General features: G+C 46.5%; 1 protein-coding gene across 2 annotated transcripts in view; it reads right to left on the bottom strand.

The window, feature by feature from the left end:
* The window catches only part of BCAR3 (BCAR3 adaptor protein, NSP family member), a 201,940-nt gene that overhangs the window by 113,101 nt on the left and 67,453 nt on the right, over nt 1–21,386 (bottom strand). Inside the window, exon 1 of one of the 2 annotated variants that reach the window (XM_082384083.1) lies at nt 2,102–2,286. The exons of the other annotated variant lie outside the window; for it this stretch is intronic. The gene's annotated coding sequence lies outside the window, so the exon portion shown is untranslated. Of the gene's footprint in view, nt 1–2,101; nt 2,287–21,386 lie in introns of those variants that run through there. 2 annotated transcript variants of the gene reach the window in all.

Raw genomic sequence — 21,386 nt, 5'->3', positions numbered from 1 at the left:
AGGTAAACAGACACAGTGTCCTGATTCAGTCTAATAAAAGATCTTGAAATATATACAAAGGTCAAAGACTCTACATCTTGATATGAAAATACGAGACCCATGTGAACGTTCAAAGAGCTGAAATCTTGATAGGGATGAGAGTGAGCCTGACACACTCCCAACCTATGTGCTACCTTCCTAACCCCGGTCAGCGGCTGTACTCTGAAATGCTTGTGAACAGCAGGACTGACTCACTTGCTTTATAAAGATGTCTCAAAGAAACTGATGATCACACGCAAGTCGAGACAGAGATAAGAAGCCCACTTGTTTGAATTTTTCTATTTTACTTCTTTTTTTTTCTATTTTTTTTTTTTCTATTTTACTTCTGAAATGAGATATTTTCAAGTTAAATTCACAGATGGTCATCTGATGTGGGCTTTAAGAACTTTCTATCATATTTTAAACTCTGGAAACGTAACCTTTTCACTGCCCCATTATGACCATGACAGAGAATTTACAATCCAGATCTGTAGTTTTATATCTTCTCTGCAGAGGCAGACAGGAAGAGGAGATGGAAAAACCACACATATAAAATTGGCTTATCCGCTAAGAATGAAGTTTTGCTTGGGTTTAGGAATTAAGAGTATCCCTTTATTTTGAAGTAAATTATGAAGTCTAGCCAAATGATTGAAGTATGAATAATTCCTCCATGGATTGTATTTCAAGCAACACAGCACAGGATCTACATGATAAGGGTCTTAAGATTAGCATCCATTTGACAAGCAGTCCTTTCTATATGAATAGGAGATTGAGATCTTGGTTAGTCATTCTGGAAATGTCACACTTCCCAGAGGCAGTTTAGGGAAAGTTGGAGTCAGGGAATGAGGGAGCCATTGGCATGGGAAGTTGTTTACGTTATATTCCATACGTCCCCTTGCACACTCACATACAACTGCTTGGCCTGTGGCTTCCCCCCTTTATTAACTGGGCAGCCCCTTGCCACTTGGGACTCTCTGAGCCCGGCCCCCAGCACCGAGGCCTCCCCCTTCCTCCCGGATCTCGCTTCACTCCTTGGCAACAAGCAGGGAGATTATCCGCCCTCAAACTGACCTTCCCTCCGCCGATGTGTTTTCCTTGGAGAGATCAGTGTAGCCTTGGTATATAAGGGTCAAGGTTTAAAAGAATCTCTGAATGCATGGCTCTACTTTCTATCTCAGCGAATGGCTTTAGGTGAAAGCAGACATGAGGTTAGGCGAGCAATCTTTCACCTTCGCACGTTGCTTCAAGTGAGTTAAAACCAAAACCAGAGTTTTCCACTCCCCCAACCCCCAGCCACGACCCACTGTTGTTACTCCACGAAACACGCCGGCTCGTCAGCTGCTTTGGAGCCCACTTGACTTCTCCCCGACGAGTGTCTACACCTGATCAAACTTTTAAAGTGGACGCAGCCTTAGCGGGTAAGGAAAGACGGGCTGAGACCGGAACCTCCTGCCTGTTGCGCCCACCGTCCCTTGTTTCCCAGCCTTCACCTCCCCTTCCCTCCCCTCTCCGACGCAGTGGGAGCGACACAACCAACTATTCATTCTTTCTCAACAAAGGGAGCGAGGGAGGGAGATGTCAACAGTTGCGGGGCGGGCTCCTTCGCTTTCTCTGCAAACTTTCCAAGAGATTAGTGGAGAAACCCGCCTCCTCCAAGCCCAGGGCTTCCCCCTCCCCGGCCCTCGCATCCCTCGACCCCCACCGGCTTCTGGGGCAGAGAGAGAGACGGGACCAGGAGGCGCGGCTGGATGCGCAGGGGGTCGGAGAGGCCAGCGCCTGGAAAGATGCCGCTCAAGAGCAAAGAGCAGAGATGCTCGTCGCACGTCGCTTCTCGCCTCCCGCCGCGGGCCCCTCCTGGGGAATCCCAGCCGGTTCAGAGGCCCCTAAGGGAGCAGCCCGGTCCCCCATTCAGCCACTCCAGTCCCCAATCGCCAACTCGGATGGGGGTGGGGTGCGCCGGTTCTACTTTCCCCATAGCCTGAAGTTCGCCGACAAACTTCCCAGTCCGTCCTGCAAGGGGAGGGGGAGGCCGAGGCGCCCCGAGAGGAGCCGCACGCCCGCGGGACACGCGGCGGAGACTCACCTCCCCGCGCGGCGCCCGGGCTCTCCGGCTGGGGCTCAGAGGCGCGGCACGGTCTGCTCTGCGCCGCGGCTGCTCCCGGAGCAGGAGCCGCTCATGATCGGTGGGGCGCGCCAGCCGAGAAGCCCGCGCGCCGCTCGCCTGTGCGCCCGGCGTTTGCGGCTCCGCTCCCGCCCCACCCCCGGCCGCGGCAGCTGCAGGCGCTGCTCTAAGCCGGCGGCGCGCACTCCGTCCCTCAACTGGTGATTTGCGGCTTCCCGGCCCCACCCCGGCGAGCCTATTCGCGCAGCCTTGCAGAGCCCCCCGCGACATTTACATGCGCTGACCTCGCCTTGCCCTCCTCTGCCCGGATTTTAGAGTTTGGCTCTCCTCGTACCTCCCGAGAAGCCAGTCCTCAAGTGTAGATCGACCACTTCCTCACTGTACGCCTCACGAGAGACAACCCCACCTAATCCACTCCTCTCCCCTCCCCGCGTTATTTCATTACCCAGCAGATCTGCTTTGCTTGTCTGCAGACACCTGGCTGGCTTTCAGTTTAAAGGGGTTTGATGGGGTAAAGACCAGGTAACCACAGATGACCAAGCCATGGGAACAAGCAAATCAATCACACCCACCTGGACATATTGAAAGCCAAGTGGGAGGTGGAAGTGGCACTCCAGTACTAGATGGCTTGGTGGGGTAAAAAATTGGAGCCTGGTGGAGGACTTACACTACCAGATATAAAGACCTATTATAAAGCTGTAGAAATAGTAATTGGCAGCAAGGATAGACGATAGAATAGAGAGACCAGAAACAGACCTATAGTATATGGTCACCTGATTTACATTCAAGATACTGATGTGATGCACTGGGGAAAGGGTGGTCTGTCTTTTCAGTAAATGATGCTGGATCAACTGAACACCCACATGGAGAAAAAAGAAGAATCTTGACCTCTACCTTATACCATACCAAAAAATCTATTCCAGAAGGATTTTAACTCTAACTGTATAAGGTAAAACAATAAAACCATCCAAAGTAAATATCAAAAAACATCTTCATGACCTTAAGGTGGGCAAAGACTTCTTAAACATATACAGCACTAACATAAAGGAAAAAAACTGATCATTGGATAACATTACAATTAAGAACTCCTGTTCATTCTAAGACACCATTAGTGAAAAAGCAAGCCACAGAGTGAGACAAGATAATTGCAACACACATATCCAAAAAAAGGACTTATATAGAATATATAAAGGACACTCACAAATCAGTAAGAAAAAGGCAGAAAAACCTAATTGAAAATAGGCAGAATATTTCAACAGGCATTTTTCAAGAGGGGATAAACAGGCATTTCTCAAAAAGTCAAAAAACATATGAAAAGGTTCTCAACTTATTAACTATCCCAGAAATGCAAGTTGAACTTGCAATGTGATCTCCCTTCACACCCACCAGAATAGCTAAAATTAGAGAATTTTGTATAACACTTTAGAAACCTATTTGGCATTTTCTACTATATTAACTTATAGTCTGTGACCTACCGATTCCATCCCTAGTTATATACCCAACAAAGATATATACACATATTCACCAAAAGACATGTTCAAAAATGCTTATAGCATCTCTCTTTATAACAGCCCAAAAGAAACAACCCAGATGTCCATTAACAGAAGAGAGAGAAACTGTGTAGAATACTATAAGAATGAATGGACTATGTCTACACTCAACAAGATGCATGACTCTCATGAATATGACGTTGAGTGAAAGAAACTAGACACAAATGGGTATATGTAAACTTCAAAAACAGCCAGAACATATCTATGATGTTAGAGGTGAAGATAGTGGTTATCTTGAGGAGTGTGTAGTGATGGAAAGGGAACCCAGAAGAGTCTCTAGGTGCTGGTAATATTCTATTTCTTGATCCAGGTTCTGGTTACATAGATGTGTCCTATTTAATAAAAAATAACTATCCCTCATTTTATAAAAATTGATTGGTTTGTGCACTGCTCTGTACATATGTTTTACTCCAATTAAAATATTTTTTAAATTGTGCCACGTTGGTATATTTTGTATCCTTTTCATTCCCCTAAGAAAGAACCATTGGCAAGGCTGCAAGATTCTAAGTGCAGCATTCTCAAGAATCAGTTTCTACCTTTTCCTTATGGGTGTTTTTGTGGGTTTGTCTTTATCTTTCCTGCCTCATTAGAAGCATAAACTTTTTTTGTAAGATTTTTTTGATGTGGAACATTTTTAAAGTCTTTATTGAATTTGTTACAATATTGCTTCTGTTTTATGTGCTGGTTTTTTGGCCCCAAGGCATGTGGGATTTTAGCTCCCCAACCAGGGATCGAACCCTCACCCCCTGCATTGGAAGGTGAAGTCTTAACCACTGGACCACAGGGAAGTCCCTAGAAGCATAAACTTTTAACTTTTGTTCGATCTTCCCAAAGTATTTAGTGCAGTGAATGTCAAACAGACCAGCTGGTACATTTCTAAACTGAATTATTAGAAAGACATTTACTGACTTTCTGTTGCTCTGAAGTGTCATTAAGAGCAGTGGTAAAACTTTGGTTTTTCTTGATTTTCAAAATTCCCTGAGCACCTACTATGGGTAAAGTTTCTACTGAGTGACGCACCATGGCGAGGTAGCAATAAAGACTAGAAGACAACTTACACAAGTCACTATCCCTCTCAGTCCCTCTATTTCCTCATGAGTGAGTGAGTAAATAAATGTTAGAAGTCAAGGAAATAATAGATGTGAAAGTGCCTAGCATATAATAGTTCTCATTAACTATTACTGGAACTGATGACACATCCTATTATTTGTCTTCACAATACCCCTGGTGAGGTAGGAGGCATCTCTATCCTGATTTATATGGGAGGAAACAGACTGAGAAAGATTAATTAATTTCAACTATAAATTCATTCAACAAACATTTGTTGTTTACCTACTATGTGCCAAGATCCATAGCTAGTGAGAAGCAGAGTCAGAATTTGAATCAGATATTTTAACTTCAAGTTCAGTGGTCTTTCCACCACATCACAACTACTTTCACATTTGTATCCCCAGTGCCTAGCACATAGTAGGTGATCAATACATTCATGGATGAGTAATAGGAGTTTTTTTTTTTTAATTAAAAAAATTTTTAATTTATTTTTGGCTGTGTTGGGTCTCTGTTGCTGTGCGCAGGCTTTCTCTAGTTGTGGTGAACAGGGGCTACTCTTCATTGCGATGTGCAGGCTTCTCATTGTGGTGGCTTCTCTTGTTGCGGAGCACGGGTTCTAGGTGAGCAAGCTTCAGTAGTTGTGGCTCACGGGCTCAGCAGTTGTGGCTTGCGGGCTCTAGAGCACAGGCTCAGTAGTTGTGGTGCGCAGGCTTAGTTGCTCTGCGGCATGTGGGATCTTCCTGGAGCAGGGCTCGAACCCCTGTCCCCTGCATTGGCAGGTGGATTCCTAACCACTGCACCACCAGGGAAGTCCCATAGGAGTATTTTTAATATAAGCTTTTGATTAGGTAATATGGTTCATATATTACACATGATTCACAAATTATATACACATACACACACACACACACACACACACTTTTATATATATATTAAATGGTATACAGTGAAAAGTCCCCCTCTTAACTCTTTCTCCCATCTGCCAGTCCCCTCCCACCGCAGGTAACAACTGTTTTTAATATGTGTGCCTGCCAGAATTTCTCTAAGTGTGTGTGTTATTCCCCACTCCTACACAAAAAGTAACATGCTATACCCATAGTTCTTCACTTTGCTTATTTTTTTCACTTAATATATCTTGGAGATTTACCCATATTAGTGCACGGTATTCCTTTGAAGAGATGTACCATAATTTATTCAATTAGTGCCCTATTGATGGACAGTTAGGTTGTCTCCAATCCTTTCCTATTACAAATGATACTGTAATGAATAATCTTGAACATATGTCATTGGTATGTGTAAGTATATCTGTAAGATAAATTTCCAGAGGTAAAATTGCTGAGTCAAAGGGTATATGCCTTTGTAATGTTGATAAGTAATGCCAAATTGCCATCCATAGGAATTGGACCAATTTACACACCCCAGCAATATAAGAAAACGTTTATTTCCCCACATTCTTTTCAGAAGGTATTAAACTTTTGAATTTTTGCCAATCTGGTAAGTAAAATATGAATTTTAGTGCAATTTAAATTTGCAGTTCTCATAATAAGTGAGGCTGCTCATCTTTTCATGTTGAGTAGCTATTTGTTTTTCTTTTTTGGAATTTGCACTTCTGTTTTTCTATCTATTTGTAGGTCTTTTTATTATGACTTTTTTAGGGCCCCCTTCCATATTAGGAAGCTTAGCTCTTTGTGGTATGAACTGCAAATATGTCCTCAATGATAATATTAAAGAAAAAAAGTGATATCTGTAAAGTCCTGTTATTTTAGGAAGCTCATTCCGGAAGCCATAAGGAGTGAACTAGAGAAGTGAGAGCCAAGGTGGGACACTGATTAGAAGGCTATAGCCATAGCCTTATTGTCACATGACAAGGGCTCTGACTAGGCTGGGGGCAGTGGAAATGGAAGTTAAGGACCAAAGTTATTACCAAGAAATAAATGGCAAGAGTTAATAATTAGCAATGATAATAACAGTAGCTACAACTGGTTTAGGAGTAACAACGACCAAGAACTATGCTGAGTGCTTTACCAGCTTTAAGCTGTGAGCTGGTACTATTATTGCCCCTATTTCACAAATGAGATAAGTGAGTTTTAGCAGTTAAGTAACTTACCCAAATTCACTCTAGATGTAAGTGGCAGAACCAAGGCAAACCCCAGGTCTATCTGACCCAGCTGCCTGGCAGAGTGAAGGGAAATGATCAAAGGTCTGCAGGCTGAGTACCTGAGTAATGCCTGGCTTGATGACAGATGTAGAAGAAGCCAGAGAACAGCTGCCGCGGGCTGGAGAGCAACATGCTCACTCTTAGGTACACCGAGCATTTTTCAAAGCCTTTCATGTATATGATCACTCTTCCCACAATGTCTCTGTGAGTCAAAGGGGCTAGTATTATCCCCATCTTACTGATGAGAAGACTGAGGCACCATGAAATTAAATAACCAGTCCCAGCTCATATGTCTTATTCTCTGGGCCACCTTCCCTAAAACTCAGAACAGGGCAGATTCCTTGCTTATATGTGTCTTACCGTCTCCTTTCCTTCCTGGAATTTGTCACAGTTCATAATTACACATTTATTTCTGTTATTTTTGTTTAACATCTGTTGCTCTATAGTCTCTAAGATCCAAGTCTGGTTTTGCGTTTGCTTTGTTCCTAGTTTGGCGCACATGATTGGCAGGCAGTAGATATATACTGAATGAATGAATGAACTCCTGGCCTCTAGACGGTTTGTCCTTTCATCTTTGTACTACATCATAAAGCTCCCTATAAGCTAAATAATATAATTCCATGGATGTGGGCTGTGCTATAAACAATCTGAGGATTCAGATTTCTTTAAGTCTACAGCTAGCTTCCACATTAATGTTTAGACAGCAAAACCCTGGGCTGCTTCAACCAAAGAGACATAAGAAAGGACAACATAATCAGTGAGATGGAGTTGATGACTTCAGGGCAGTGCACGAGGCTTTGTCAGGGAGCACTCACCCTGGAGCTGATCCCCTCCTGCCACAAAGTAATTTGTTGAGCTTCACCCCATAACATCATTAGTTAACAGGTAGCTGGGGCATGCACTTTAAGGAAGAATAACTCCTAAAATTTCAGCTTTGCCCAGCTCTAAATGGTAACAAGTAAGGAACAACAGATGCTTAAGCTATCACTGATGAAGACCAAACAGAAAATCTGAACCTGAGCAATCACAGACAGAGAGACTGACAATTCCCTGAGTTTACTATGTAATAAATCACTGACCCAAAGAAGGGACAGCTCTGACATATACCAGAGCAGCAAATGCTGTGGTATTTTCTGAAGCCTTACCCTCTAGGCTCCTGGCCCATGAAGAGTTAGCCATGGACTTGGTGTCATGGGAATCCCAGTCTACCAAGCAGAGAAGTCAACTCAGCTTCCAAAAGGCCTGTATGATGGCTATAAATGCCCTGTCATATTGGCTAGAGAAGTCACTGTAGGAGGGCTACAGTTCGATAGATCCTCAATAAATACTTACTTACTGAATGAGTGAGTGAGTGAGTGAGTGAAAAAGAGATGGAGTTCTTGGTAACACAGGCTCATTTTCTATACAAGGTGCACATTTGAACTACCTGTTCACCAAACTCTGGACCCTTGTCCCCAGTTACTTCCTTAATCTGATGAGCAGCTTTGCATTAATTAGCTTCCCAACTTATGCAACAGTTGGAAGGAAATACTCTAAAATGCCTCTGGATAATTATGGAATACCAGGTGATTTTAATTTCCTTATTTACACAGCTCCCCCTTTCCATTTTTTTCTTCAGTAAGCATGTATTATTTTTATTATTAAAAATGTCACTTAGAAAACCAATTCATTGAGCCCTACCATATGGAAATCATCACCAGCCCAGGGAGAGATGAAGATGAGTACATCAACAGGAACTTCTGTCCTTGGGGGGAATACAGCACAGGTACAGAGAGAAGGATTGGCTGCAACAGAGGTTCCTGTGCTGTGGGAAGGCAGAGAAGGGAGACATGGGTCACAGACTCTTGATGCTGGTGAAAATAAAGGAGAGAAGTTTTGAAGAAGAAATGCTTTACTATGGAAATGAAGAGCAAAGAAACAAATGTATGGGAAACCTAGTGCAATGGTCACCTGGCTGCCCTCTTGAGTTACAGTGGGGAAGGGCTCAGTTGAGATGCTGCAGACTGTCCAGTGGCAGGTGGAGGTGAGCTCTGCCAGCATTGTTCTAGTGCAGAAGAAGGAAGCTGGACAGTTAGAGCAAATGAAGGGAGCATGAAGCCTACCTATACAGGAGAAGCCAGGCTGATGGAAAAACCTCACTTACTTGGATATACTCATTCAATCTTTGAGAGCAAAGGTGGCCTTCCAGATGAGTGGGCTTCAGCCCAAGAGCATGATTTGTGAGATGTGGCTAAGACTCTCACACCTACCATCTTAAAAAAAAAAATCTTCTTAGCAATCTTATCACTTAAAACTCTATCTTTAGCTGCTCATTCCTTTGTGTTAGGCGCTGACCTCTCTCTGCCATCCTCCTTTTTGTAAAACAATGTTAATCCTTAATGGATGACTTAACAGAACACAGGCTCTAAATGTGCCCTTTGCCCAGTGCCTCTACTTCTAGGAATCTGTCCTGCACAAATGCTCACTCACCTGTACATACCAAGATATTGATAGCAGCATTATTTGCAGTTTTAAAAAAGTGTTTGCAGAGGGATGACTAAATTATAGCACACCTATACTATTCAGCTGATATGAATGAGGTAATTCTATAGATCCTGACACAGAAAGATATCTGTGAAATGTTATTAAGTGAAAAAAGCAAGCTACCCCATTAATGTAAATATAACAAACTTGTTATTTGTGTGGGATTATGTGTTTACATGTACAAAACATCTGGAAGAATTTCCTTCCATCAAACTGAGGGGTGAAGTTGACAGGAGTGAGAGAGGAATTTGCTTTTCCCTCCATGTTATCCTAAACTGTTTGCATTTTTTCCAATGAGCACTGATTGCTTTCATAATTAAAAATAATTTATACAGCACTTACTATGTGCCAGGTACTGTTCTAAGAGTTTTATGTATATTCACTCATTTAATTCTGACAATAATCCTGTGAGGTGGCACTATTCTTATCCCTTTTTATAGATAAGGACTCAGTCCTTGCCCAGGTCACACAGAGATATATAAAGGTGCTGAGCTTTGAACCCATGCCAGATGGCTCAGACTTCATGCTCTTAATCACTAGATCATAGTGCCTCAAAAAGATGATGTAAATAAATAAGTAGCACTGCTTTTAGAATCAGACACACCTGCATTTGAATCCCAGTTTCTCCTGATTAGTTGGGTGATTCTTAGCAAGTGTCTTACTTCTAGCTCAGTTTCCCCATCTGTAAAATGGAGATGATCGTCGCATACCTCATGAGACTGTTATGAGAACTACACAGATATGTTCAGCGCCAGGCGCTTAGCAAGTACTTGATAAATATAGACTATTTCCTCTATTAAGATTAAATTACCAGTCCTTTAATGCATGCTAATTTGATTGGCTGTTTTCTTGATTGGCTGCCTGGCCGCATCTGGTGCTTCAAGGTAAGTGCAGAAGGAGAACTTGGCAATAAGGGGGGAGCTGGCTCAGACCCAGGACACGAAAAGTGCTGAATTAACACTTCACTGTTTTCACAGTTTTGCCTACAGTCAGTCCAGTTAAGAAAACAAAATTAATAATATTTATGTGAGTTTTGAAATCATTCTGGGGTAAAATAGCACCATTCCATTTTTAGAATGAGGGTATTAAGTTTCAGGAATTTGTCCAAAGTCACTGAGCCAATTAAATAACAGAGTCAGGACTGAAATTTAGACTTTCTAATTCCACATCCACCCTCTTTTCACAAATCCCACTGTCTGAGTTGGTGGGGAAGTGGTGACTGCAGCCTCTCAGAAGGAAAGTGCTAGAGAAGTGGTAAGAGTCTGGTAGTAACAGTACCACTGGGGGGAAATGTGCCACCAATTCATGTGCAGTGTTGCTGAGGGTGGGGAATGGCCTTGCCCACACCTCAGAGATGACCCCTCCGGGTGGGGTCCACCCAGCCCAGGGTCAGGTTACCCTCTCCCTTTCTCTCTGCCCTTTAGAGTCCTTACCTTAACAGCAGTCATCATTCGACAAAACGGGACCCAAGCCCATCTGGGAGGAGACAGGGGGCCGCAGGCACGTGACTGCTGGAAGCTGGGGGAGGGTCCAGAGCGCAGGCTTGCTCACGGCTCTCAGCTTGGCAGCCTCCTGCCTCAGCCTGATCCTTCCTTATTTTCCAAAAGCCCCGGAGGTCAGGCAGGAGCCAAGGAGGGACTGTTCTCTCCTTTTGTGAGGGTCCAACCCCGCCACCCATTTTTCAGGCTCGACCAGTCCCTGTGAGGTCGGGGTCATTACCATTCTCCAGGGAGAAGAGAGGGCAACCAGAAATGGATCAGAAAGAGCCAGAGTTCTCGACCTTTTTTCCAACCAGACATGAACATTGCACAACTCACTCCCACGTGAGCACAAGGGGTGTGCGAGCTCAGGGCATGAGGTGCGATCCCACAACTTCCTCTGTCACTCAAGACACCCTCTGGTTACTAAAATGTGGGTAAATATTAAAGCTGGGTTTTTTATGCTATTATCTCTACTTTTGTGTATGCTTAAAAAATGCCATGATGAAATGTTAAAATAAACATTTTTAAAAGCCCTTTGGAACACAAACGTGTGAAAGCAGTGTTATCATAAAAACAATCTTGTGTCCGCCAGTTTATTTTTTAAATAAATTATTTACAGTCTGTGGTACTGCATTATCAGTAATGAGGTGCTTACCACATACCTCAGTACCCCAGCGGCAGAACAGCTGGGACTGCAAATTGGAAAACTGGCCAAGGTCATAAATCTGCTCCTTTCCTTTTCTCTGATTCCTTCCTCACATGAACCCCTCCGTCCCCATCACCCCCCTCCCCTCCACACACTTGGTTGGTGAGGGGCACTCTTTTTAGGTGGTGACCATTTGGAATTCCTTTGAGTGGCCCTGTTGACGGTATTGAGGTTACCAAATAGAACACAGTCAAGCACACTGGAATTGGCATAAGTATCTGCAACAAGGAGCAGACCACCAAATGCTCTGTGGGAGGAAACAAAGCCTAAATTTGAACGATGTCAGCTGTGTTTCCCAGCACTGGACTAAGAGCTTTACATACATCTCAGTTCATCCTTTCAGCAACCCAGAGAGATAGAGGTTAGTAAACCCATTTCACAGGTGAGAACACAGAGGCAGAGAAACTAGCCAAGTTGACATGGCTAAGATGTGATGACCCCTCAACTGGACTCCCTGACATTACTGCCGACATCACCTCACATCATGAACCCCTGTTTCTCAGAGAGAGGAGGAGAGCTTGGGTTGAATTTCTCAAGAATGGTGGGGAATAGTAACGTGATTCTTAAAAGAAGCAAGCTAGGTGGGTTGGGGTAAGACCTGAACTCACTGCCTGGCACTTGGTAGGTGTTCAATAGATATTTGTGAACTGGACTCTTGAACAGAGTTTCAGACACAGGATGGGGGTGGATGGGAGTCTCCAGCGTGCTGGGAGCATAGTCTGGACCTCCACACACTCTTGAATTTCCCCCATGGCAGAAAACCACGTAGACAGGTCACAGGTGTAAGTCACAGAGTCCCAGCCTCCTGTCCTTGAGCTCTTCCTACCCTGAGTGGTCTGGGAGCCACAGCCTCGCCATCTCTGGGGGCTTGTCAGAAATGCCGAATCTCAGCTCTCCACCCAAGACAGACTGACTCAGAACCCACATTTTAACCAGCTTCCCAGGTGACAGGTGCAGAGGCCCCGCCCTGGCTCAGCAACCTTCCGGCAGGGGAGGTGCTAGCAGTCATCCTGGGCATCCCTGGGCAGCCTGGGGAAATTTCCTTTTCCCCGTTCTAGGCTTAGGGGGGCTAAGACCATGTGCTACCCTAACCGCCTCCCGCTGGAAGGACCCGTCTAAATGGGAGTGGAGGCAGACCTCCCAGTTGTCAGCATTTCCAGGAAGTTCAAGCCCCTGTGTGTTCCCCATGTGACCTCGTCTGGCTCAGGGCTCAAGAACTCGGAGGGTGTGACAGGAGCGCTTCCTCACAGTGTGACCAGGCAGTGACAAACGCGCCACATGGAAGGAAATTAGTGAATAATCCTCGCATATTCTGCACTGAGTCATGTTGGCCTTTCTTGGGGATTGTGCTTCAGATGATCAGACTTGTGGTTTCTGTTTCTTTGTTCAGAGTTACACTGTTAACAAACACCTAGAGAGTGTCCCCCGAATATAAGGTGCTGGGGACAGCAGGTCAGGTGGATCCTGACCTTGAGACACTTTATAAAGAAATAATATTATACCGTTACCACCTTTGGTAACAAAGGTAAAATAAAGGACAGGTAAGATGCTCTGTCAACACAGACCGCGACGATTTGGTAACTACAAGGGACAGAAACTAGTGAACAGGAACTCCAGGGACCCTCCCTCCTCACCCCCACCTCCCTGCACACTCCCTCCCGTCTCCTGTACTGTCCTCTCCCATTTGCTCTGGGCCCTCAGTGCAGAGTGTAGTCTATAGTGACTGGTGGTGACCAGCCCTGCCCATTGCTCGAGCACCTACAATTGGCATCTCTGCGTGGTTTGCCCGTTCAATCCTCATGGTAGTGCCCTGAGTTAGTATTATTATCCCTCCTTTACAGATAAGGAAATTGAAGTTAAGTTGCCCAAGGTCACATGTCTAGAAAGTATTAGAGGAATATAGATTGGACAGGGTTTCTAAAGCCCAGATTGCTCCTTTCACACCTGGCTGCTTCAACCTCACCTGGCTCCTTGTGGTGTTTCAGGTGAGGGAGACACACAGAGAGTGGGGTACAGGGTGGCACCACACCGGGGGCTGTCAACTCCACTTATGCGTTCCTCTGGTGCCCGATCCAGGATTCCAGATGCCCTTCATGAATCACCAAGGGGTGAAAAGGGGACCCACCCCAGTGCTCAGAGGATTATTGAAGCCCATAAAGTTTGCGGGATGGTGTAAACTCCGTTTTAGAATGGGCTTTTTACTGGCTCTGTTTGGAAACAGAGATGAGGTAACTTAATAAAGCACTTTTGCATTTGAAACCCAGATGACAAGTACTGACCATTTACTCTTGGGACCTGAGAGCCAGACCATAAAGGCATAGAAAGATCGACAGGAAGTTCAGTCAAAGGAAGAGAGGCAAACGAGTTGATCTAAGTTTCAACCACCCTGTTTATATCTGAGACAACGCCTCAGAGGAGAGGTGATCCAAACCCAGACCCACAAATGTTTCAGCTCTTCACATTCCAGGGCACACTATTAGGTCTTCCCTATCAGGACACCGGAAGTTGAGTCTGCTACACTTCTTTCACAGTAGAGCTCCCTGGGGGTGGGGGGCGGATCCTTGCTCACCATCCAAAATGTGAGCCCTCTGGGCATGAATCCTCTCCTTCACCCCTCTCCAGGGCTCTCCTCTTACCTGGCCCATCTCTCCCTGCTCTTTTCACAGGGTGTCTTCCAAACCTCTCCTCCATGGATTCTTCTCTAAAGCCCTCTTCTCTGCCCTGATATCAATGTTCTCAAACTTGCCTGATCATAAGAATCACCTGGGAAATTTGACCTTGCAGCTCCCCAGGGTCCTCCCCTAGAGGTCTGGATTAGAAAGATCCAGGTGGAGAGTAGGAGACCAGGAGACCCCATGTTTAACCAGATCCCATGTGACCTTATAATCAGACACATTTGGGAAACCTGGATGGTTTCTGGATGGAAACCAGAGCCGGCTACAGTCCTCAAAGCCACCCACTCCTGTCCTGTGACAACACCTCTGATGCTCAAAGGACATTGACCCCCCCCAGCTCCAGTGACCTGCACCTGTACTCCACTTCCTCTGTCATCTACCATCCTATCTCTCTTCTTTCTTTCACCAAAGGCTCTGAAGTTCTGCAGTTGCCTCTGCCCCAGGCCCTCCATTGAAATTATTCTTCCTGAGGCTGACAATGACTTGCAAAGTACATGATCCAGTGGACACAATTCAGACACTGTGTTATTGACCTTTTTGCTACGTTTGACATTGGTGACCACTTCCTTTTTCGTGAATATTTCTACTCCCTTGAACTCTGAGACACCATTTCCCCCTGATTCTCCTCCTACCTCTTCCACATTTTCCAGTCTGTCTTCCTTGTGGGTCCACTTTCTCCAGCCACCTTGAAAGTGGATGTATCCATGTCCTGAACTCAGTCTATTCTTCCTGGTCATCACACACGCTTCCACAGTTTTAATGCAAACAGCTTCTTATGCTTCAGTTTTATATCCAGATGGCCTGCTAAATGTTGATTATGGCATGGACCGTTCAAAATTAGCACACCCAAACCTAACTAACTGAAAAGCCAGGTCCTCCTTGTTTCGTATTTTCATATGGCAAGATGGGACCTCCATCCAACTGGATGCCCAAGCTGGAACCCTGGAAGACATCCTGGGTCCCTATTTCTCTCCATCACCACCCCACACAAATACACACACAACCAACCACTCACCAAGTCCTGAGGACTTCATGCCTAACTAGTCCTCAAATTCATGCCCTCCTCTCCTTCTCCCCATGATCTCGCCAGTCAACTCCTCATCCTCTCTCACCTGGACATAGTCTCCCAGCTGGTCTCTCTCCCTCCCACCCTGCCTTCCACTCAGCCACCTGAGTGATGTTTCTAAAATGCAAGCCTGATCCCATCTCTCCATCAGTTAAAGCCCCTCAGGAGCTTCTTGTCACCCACAAGTTGAAGTCCATACTATTCAGAATGGCTCCCCCCAACTCACCACTTTACTCCATGCCTCTGTGTCAATGCTCAATTTCCTCCCTCCTAACCAACTTCCACTCCTCCCTCAGCCAGGCATCATGTCTCCAACAACTTCTTTTCTGACTCTGTACAGTGAGGTTAGTGACCCTCAAAAGTGGTCCTATAACACCCTACACTTACCAGATTACATTGGCAAACTCAGCTATTAACTGTGGAAAGAGGGAAAGTTTGAGGATAGTTTTACAGGTTTACAGCCTCCCTCTGGCCCTAGTTGTTACCATAGTGGCTGAGAGCTGGCTCTTCCTTGTACCTACAGATGTGTCTGAAGCCAATCCTCTCCTCCCACTGCCGCTCAGAGTGAAGCATGAGGATCACCCGGGGATCAGCCCACCTGTATCTCTGCCCCTCAAAGGGAGTGGCCTCTTCTGGCTATTGGCCAAGCTTCCAGAAACTTGGCTTTGAACCATTCATGTCTAACAGGTGGTCCAGATATTCTGGCAGAGACCATGAGTTTAAAGAGGGGGAAGGTAGAATCATAAAATGCTATGTTTCTGGACCACCTTAAACCCTAAGGGCCAGGTCACTGGTAAGGGAATACTGTGCTTGTGGATGTCCAGGTGGGAGGGAGGACACTAAACCACATACCTGCCCCCCTCAGGAATCCTGAGACATCAGAGCAGGCCTTCAAGAGGGCTATTTACAAGCCAATCTGCCGGCCTTTCTGGGAAGAAAAGTGGAGAGGCTGAGACTGATGCTAGAACCCCCAGGACCCCAGGGTGTACTCTCTTGAACACAGTGGAAGCAGATGCTGCCCTCGGCCTCTGTAGAAGCTCCCTGGATAAGCAGGGGATTCACACTATTATAGGAGACAGGATAGACCTTCACCTGGGCCTGGAGTGCTGAATAATGTCAGAAAGAATATTGTTGAATTAGAATCTGTGGAGTCCTTCAAATGTCCACTGACCCGATCCTAATGTGAACGCGTCACAACTCTTTCAAAGAGGGAGCCTGGAAAAGCTGACAGTGCCAGGCTATCTTTTGTAACCTATCAGAAGCCGGCCATGCTATGGGAAGGGCTAGAGTGGAAGCAGGAGCAATGAGTTCGGAGGAGGCAACAGAAGCAGCATGGCCAATCCAGATCATTAAAGCAGAAAATGGAAAACAGGGCTGCCATGTACAGTTGTGCAGGTTGTTCACTGCACAAGGTTGCTCAGTTGAAGCAGCAAATGAGGTCTGAAATCCAGCCTGTGCACCCATTTGCCAAGCTGTGTGTCCTGGTGTAGAACTGCATTTTCTGGGGAAAGGGGGTGCTTGTTTTTAATTTGCAAAAAGGCCTTATTTGGGATTGTCACAACCTTGATGGCGAAGACATTGGTAACAGCAGTGAGAAAGCTTAGGCGACGGCCAGAGAAACTCAGGATCTGGCAGAAAATAACAAGGGTTTTGGGGACCCAAGGGACCCTACTAGGTGGGGGTTCAGAATTTCAGCCTATTGAGATGCTTCCCAGGCCCAGTGACTATGTCCTCCACTTCCCTGTCACCCCCTCACCACCATCCCACTCCCTCCTTCCCACCTCCAGTCATCCAAGGCCCCCATGGCCAGGGGAAAGAAGGTCAATATATTCATGACTGTGGCCCCAGCCACCTAAACCCTAATGACCCATTCCTGAATGGGCTGGAGGACATCTAGTAAAAACAGATGTTCTCCTGAACTCCACCTGTGACCACCACTGCTCTCAGCTGTTAACGGAGACCTCAGTGGAGAGCGAGGGCACCAGCCTGTGGCCGAATGCCAAGTGAGAAGAGGCTGTTGAGTTTTCCCACTTTGTTCCTTTCCTATTTACAGCTTCACCTTAACAGCATCCACTCCTGGTTCTAGCTCCACGGGTTCTAACCTGCCAGGGGAACTTATAGGAGGATTATAGCCTCGTTCTGAAAGCTAACAGCACACGACGTAAGGGAACCTGGGGATTGCCTCCTGCCTTTTTGCCTTGGGACAGAAGGTGAGTACATCTTCTCACTTTCTGAGAAGGTGAGAAGCCTTTTAGGCACAGTGGAGGAGCCTTTTAGACACAGATGTGGAGAGAAGGCCAGAGTAGGGGGAGCTAGCTCTTCTGAGCCCCTGTTTATGCTGTATGTACATGGCCATATTTAGTTCTCCAACAACTCTGTAAAATAAATATCATTATCTCCATTTTACAGATGAAGAAACTGAACTTCAGACAGAAGAAATCTCCCTGGCCAGCTAGTAAGCTCTAGGGATCCATTTGAATTTCCTGGTCTGTCTGGCTCTTATATATGGGATTTTTTAACCAACAGTGTGTCACCTGTAAAGATTCTCCCCTGAGGAGAGAGAAACTCAAAATAGCGAAAAGGAACTGAAAAAGCTTGAGGAGTCTGGCTTTAGCACCTGAAGCCAATCTCCCTACAATTTCCCTTCCTATTCATACTTCCAGAACATTCTCGGGGGAAATTTCACTCCTTGCCTCTCCCACCACGCCCCCAAGGATTTTTACACAGGTAAAATCATTGCATTAAAGCTGCACCTTATGAGGGGGAGGAGGAGTGGGCAGAACTCTTGAGCTGAATTACACGTGAGCCAGCAAGGAAGAAACTTCTTTCTCTCCAGCCAGTTTCTCAGCCCACTGCTCAGCCAAAGCACCATCTCTCAGGGAACAATTGCAAGACCCACAGTTTAGTTAATACAATGTGAGCAGGAAGGGGCCATAAACAGTAATAGCAATGTTTACTGAGAGTTTGTTATGTAATAGCCAAGCACTGCTCCAGGGACATTACGTAGAGACCCGTGTAATCCTCGCACACATGCACACAAAGTACAAATGAGGAAACTGAGACCCAGAGAGGTGACAGCACTTGCCCAAAGTCTCCCAGCTCTTATGGTGGGGACTTGTAATCAAACTCACACAGCCTGGCTCTTAGGGGCTGCCCTGCCTCCCAGAGATTGTCTCTCCTCGCTGCCCCTGACTTCATTTCAGGGGTGAGGAACCAAGTCCAAGGGCAGAGCCAGGCAAGATGCGGGTCTTCTGACTGGGACCCAGGGCTCATGCCACCACCTAGGGCCGCCGAGCACCCAAGACTCCAGCAGTGTGCTAACTGCCCTTCACTCGGCTCAGATTTTAGATCCCAGCTAGCGCTCCGATCCAGAGAATTCTTAAATACCTATTATCTGTCTGACATCTGTACTGTACCTGAGTATCCCTAATGGGCTCATGGAAGGCTAAATATAGCTCCCCTCTCCCCTGCTCGGCAGCCAGCTACAAACAGAAGTCAGGAGGGACGGTGGCACCTCCCACATCCTGCGGTGCTCTCGATCATTCTAAGCACCTCCTGCAAGGCCAGCAAATATTTTGATAATCTTTCCCCTACAGGATTCTCCTGCGGAGAACAAATGGACATGGTCGGGAGCGATCTTTCAGCAGATTGCACAGGAAGTTACATCAATGGAGGGGATTTTGATTCTCAGGACTTTTGGGAAGGGAAGCGGTTTTGGAGGGAGGGCTGTGGGCAGCCGGCAGCGGACAGTGTCGAGGGGGAGGCAGCCAGGGTGGTGGGTACAAACGCAGCCTTCAGAGTCAGCCAGACCTGGGCTTGAGGACCAGCTCTGCCGCTGGAGAATGTGTGACCTCCCAAATAGCTCTGCTTCTCTCTGGTCCCCAGTTTCCCTACTATAAAATGGAGATGGTAAGAGCACTCATCTCCTAGACTGGCCCTGGGGAATTAGACACAATAACATAAGGGAAGCACGGAGCACAGGGCCTGGCACTTGCAGGTGCTGAATAACCGTAAATATAATTGTCCTCGTGGGATCCTTCACTTTCCTTGAAAGAAGCTCATAGGGTGTGTTGTCCGCTGTCACTGGTGCACTTTACTGAGCTTCCCTTAGGGGGCCTGACCCACAATGTGCCTTCTGGAAAGGAGGAATATCCCTGAGTGATGGGCCGCCCCTTGGCCACAAGTTCCTGCCACTGGAATAGAAGAGACTAGGGGGCCCATCCCTGCTGGCAACCATCTCCCCACATGTGTCGGGTCAGCTGGGCAATGAGGACAGCCCCTCAGATTCCTGGCATGGGACATTTCTTCACAAAGGCATAGTGTTTTGAAAAAGAGAAAACAAAATGAACAAACATTTATAAAAAGCAAAATAATATAAAGCCATTGAGACAAAAAAGACTCAGTACAGACTGAGTAGCATGGGGTGGAGTATGGGTTGGGCAGGACCACGGGGGGGGGACCTATTTGACACTGGTGGCCTTTTTTGCCCCCCTCATGCCCACTTTCTGGGCCTGCCCCCAGGGCCTCTTTCCAAAGATGAATTTGTCTCTATTTCCTGTGTCTACAGGCCCTGAAGGACAGGGACACAGAGGGCTGCCCTGGGGCCCAACATTCTTCTGGTGACTCACCAATCAGGCAGTGGGTGCCTGAAGCAGAAGAACCACTTCCTGTGTCCCTGAGCCACCAGTCATCCAGCTGATACCTGCCCCATTGCCATCTTCTCCTCTGAGAGCACTTGAGTCACTCGCAGGGGCAGGGTGGGACCTGGCTCAGGGAAGGGGCTGGGTGAAGAACCCAGGCCAGGCATGAACCTATGGTTTGGGGTGGGGCGAGCAGTGAACACACCGCTTTATCCACAAAGGAAACCTCACCTTCCTAGAGACATTGACCCCTCCCACCTGAACCTGAGAGGAGACATCGTCACAGTGGAAAGTCTTGGGGCCAACACACATGCCCTTGTACACACCCCACTCCCATCACATCCACACCACCGCAACAGATGCCTTCCTGAAGCCGCACCCCTGCTAATACTTCCTTTACACGGTCTGAGAATCCTGTTTGATGTTATAGGAAGAAAGTATGTGTCTAGATGTAGTGGTGTGTGTAGGGGGGTGGGAGGATGGGGCAGATTTTATGTAGGAAGGGAGAATGTTGACCAGAAACCCAAGCACACGGGCTAGAAAAATCTGAAAAACAGCTGCAGACTGTCTCTTCTCTGTGCCCTCAACTTACCAGCTCAGGCCCAGGGTCAGGGGAGGTACATGGCCAGCTTTGCACAGCAAGCTGATCTGGTTCTCGGACCTGGCACCTGGCTTTGAGCAATGGAAGTGGCTACCGTGGCCACCAGGTCCTGCAGAAGTCCGTGGAGTCCCTTGGCTGAGGCCCAGGTCCTGCCTGGTGGAAAAATGATGTTCCCTGTCCCTGGTTTGACTCTGCTGCTCCAGCCCCAGCACTCCCTCAGAGGCAGCCATGGGCCACAACACTTCATTAAGAAGGAGGTCAGATAACAGCCCAGGCCCTCTTTGGAAACCACACACTGGCCAGTGGCACGGAACCGACTAGCTCCCAGCCCTCCTAGGAGCCCCAGGCATCATATTTCAGTGCTTCTGCTTTAGCTACTCCCACAGGAAGGAGAAGGCCTGCTCCCGCCTTGTTTTTAATTTCAAGAATACTGCAATACCCTTGGGAATCCTCATGTTTTCATTACAGTCAGAGTGGCAGCTACCCGTGCACTTCAGAGGCTTTAGGGCTAATCCCGGTCAAGCCCAGAGCCGTGGTCTCTGGGAAGCAGACAAACAGGCCCAGAGACCCGTGAAGCATCCTGCTCTCTGTGGGGAGGGATCTTATTTGGAGAGATAAAGAATACATTCATAAAATAAGAAAACCATCATTTTAAAAAATTATTCACTTTTTAAAGATCAGCTTTGTGTGTGTGTGTGTGTGTGTGTGTGTGTTTGCATGTGTGTGCACGTGTGCTAGGAATTTTTCTAAAAGTGGAACACCTACACAGGCTTTCCTATTACATATACATATAATG

Source organism: Balaenoptera borealis (assembly GCF_965194805.1).
Source record: "Balaenoptera borealis genome assembly, chromosome: 1".
Lineage (NCBI taxonomy): Eukaryota > Metazoa > Chordata > Mammalia > Artiodactyla > Balaenopteridae > Balaenoptera > Balaenoptera borealis.
Note: the sequence above shows the minus strand (reverse complement) of the source record. Positions and strands in the feature narration are given on the sequence as shown.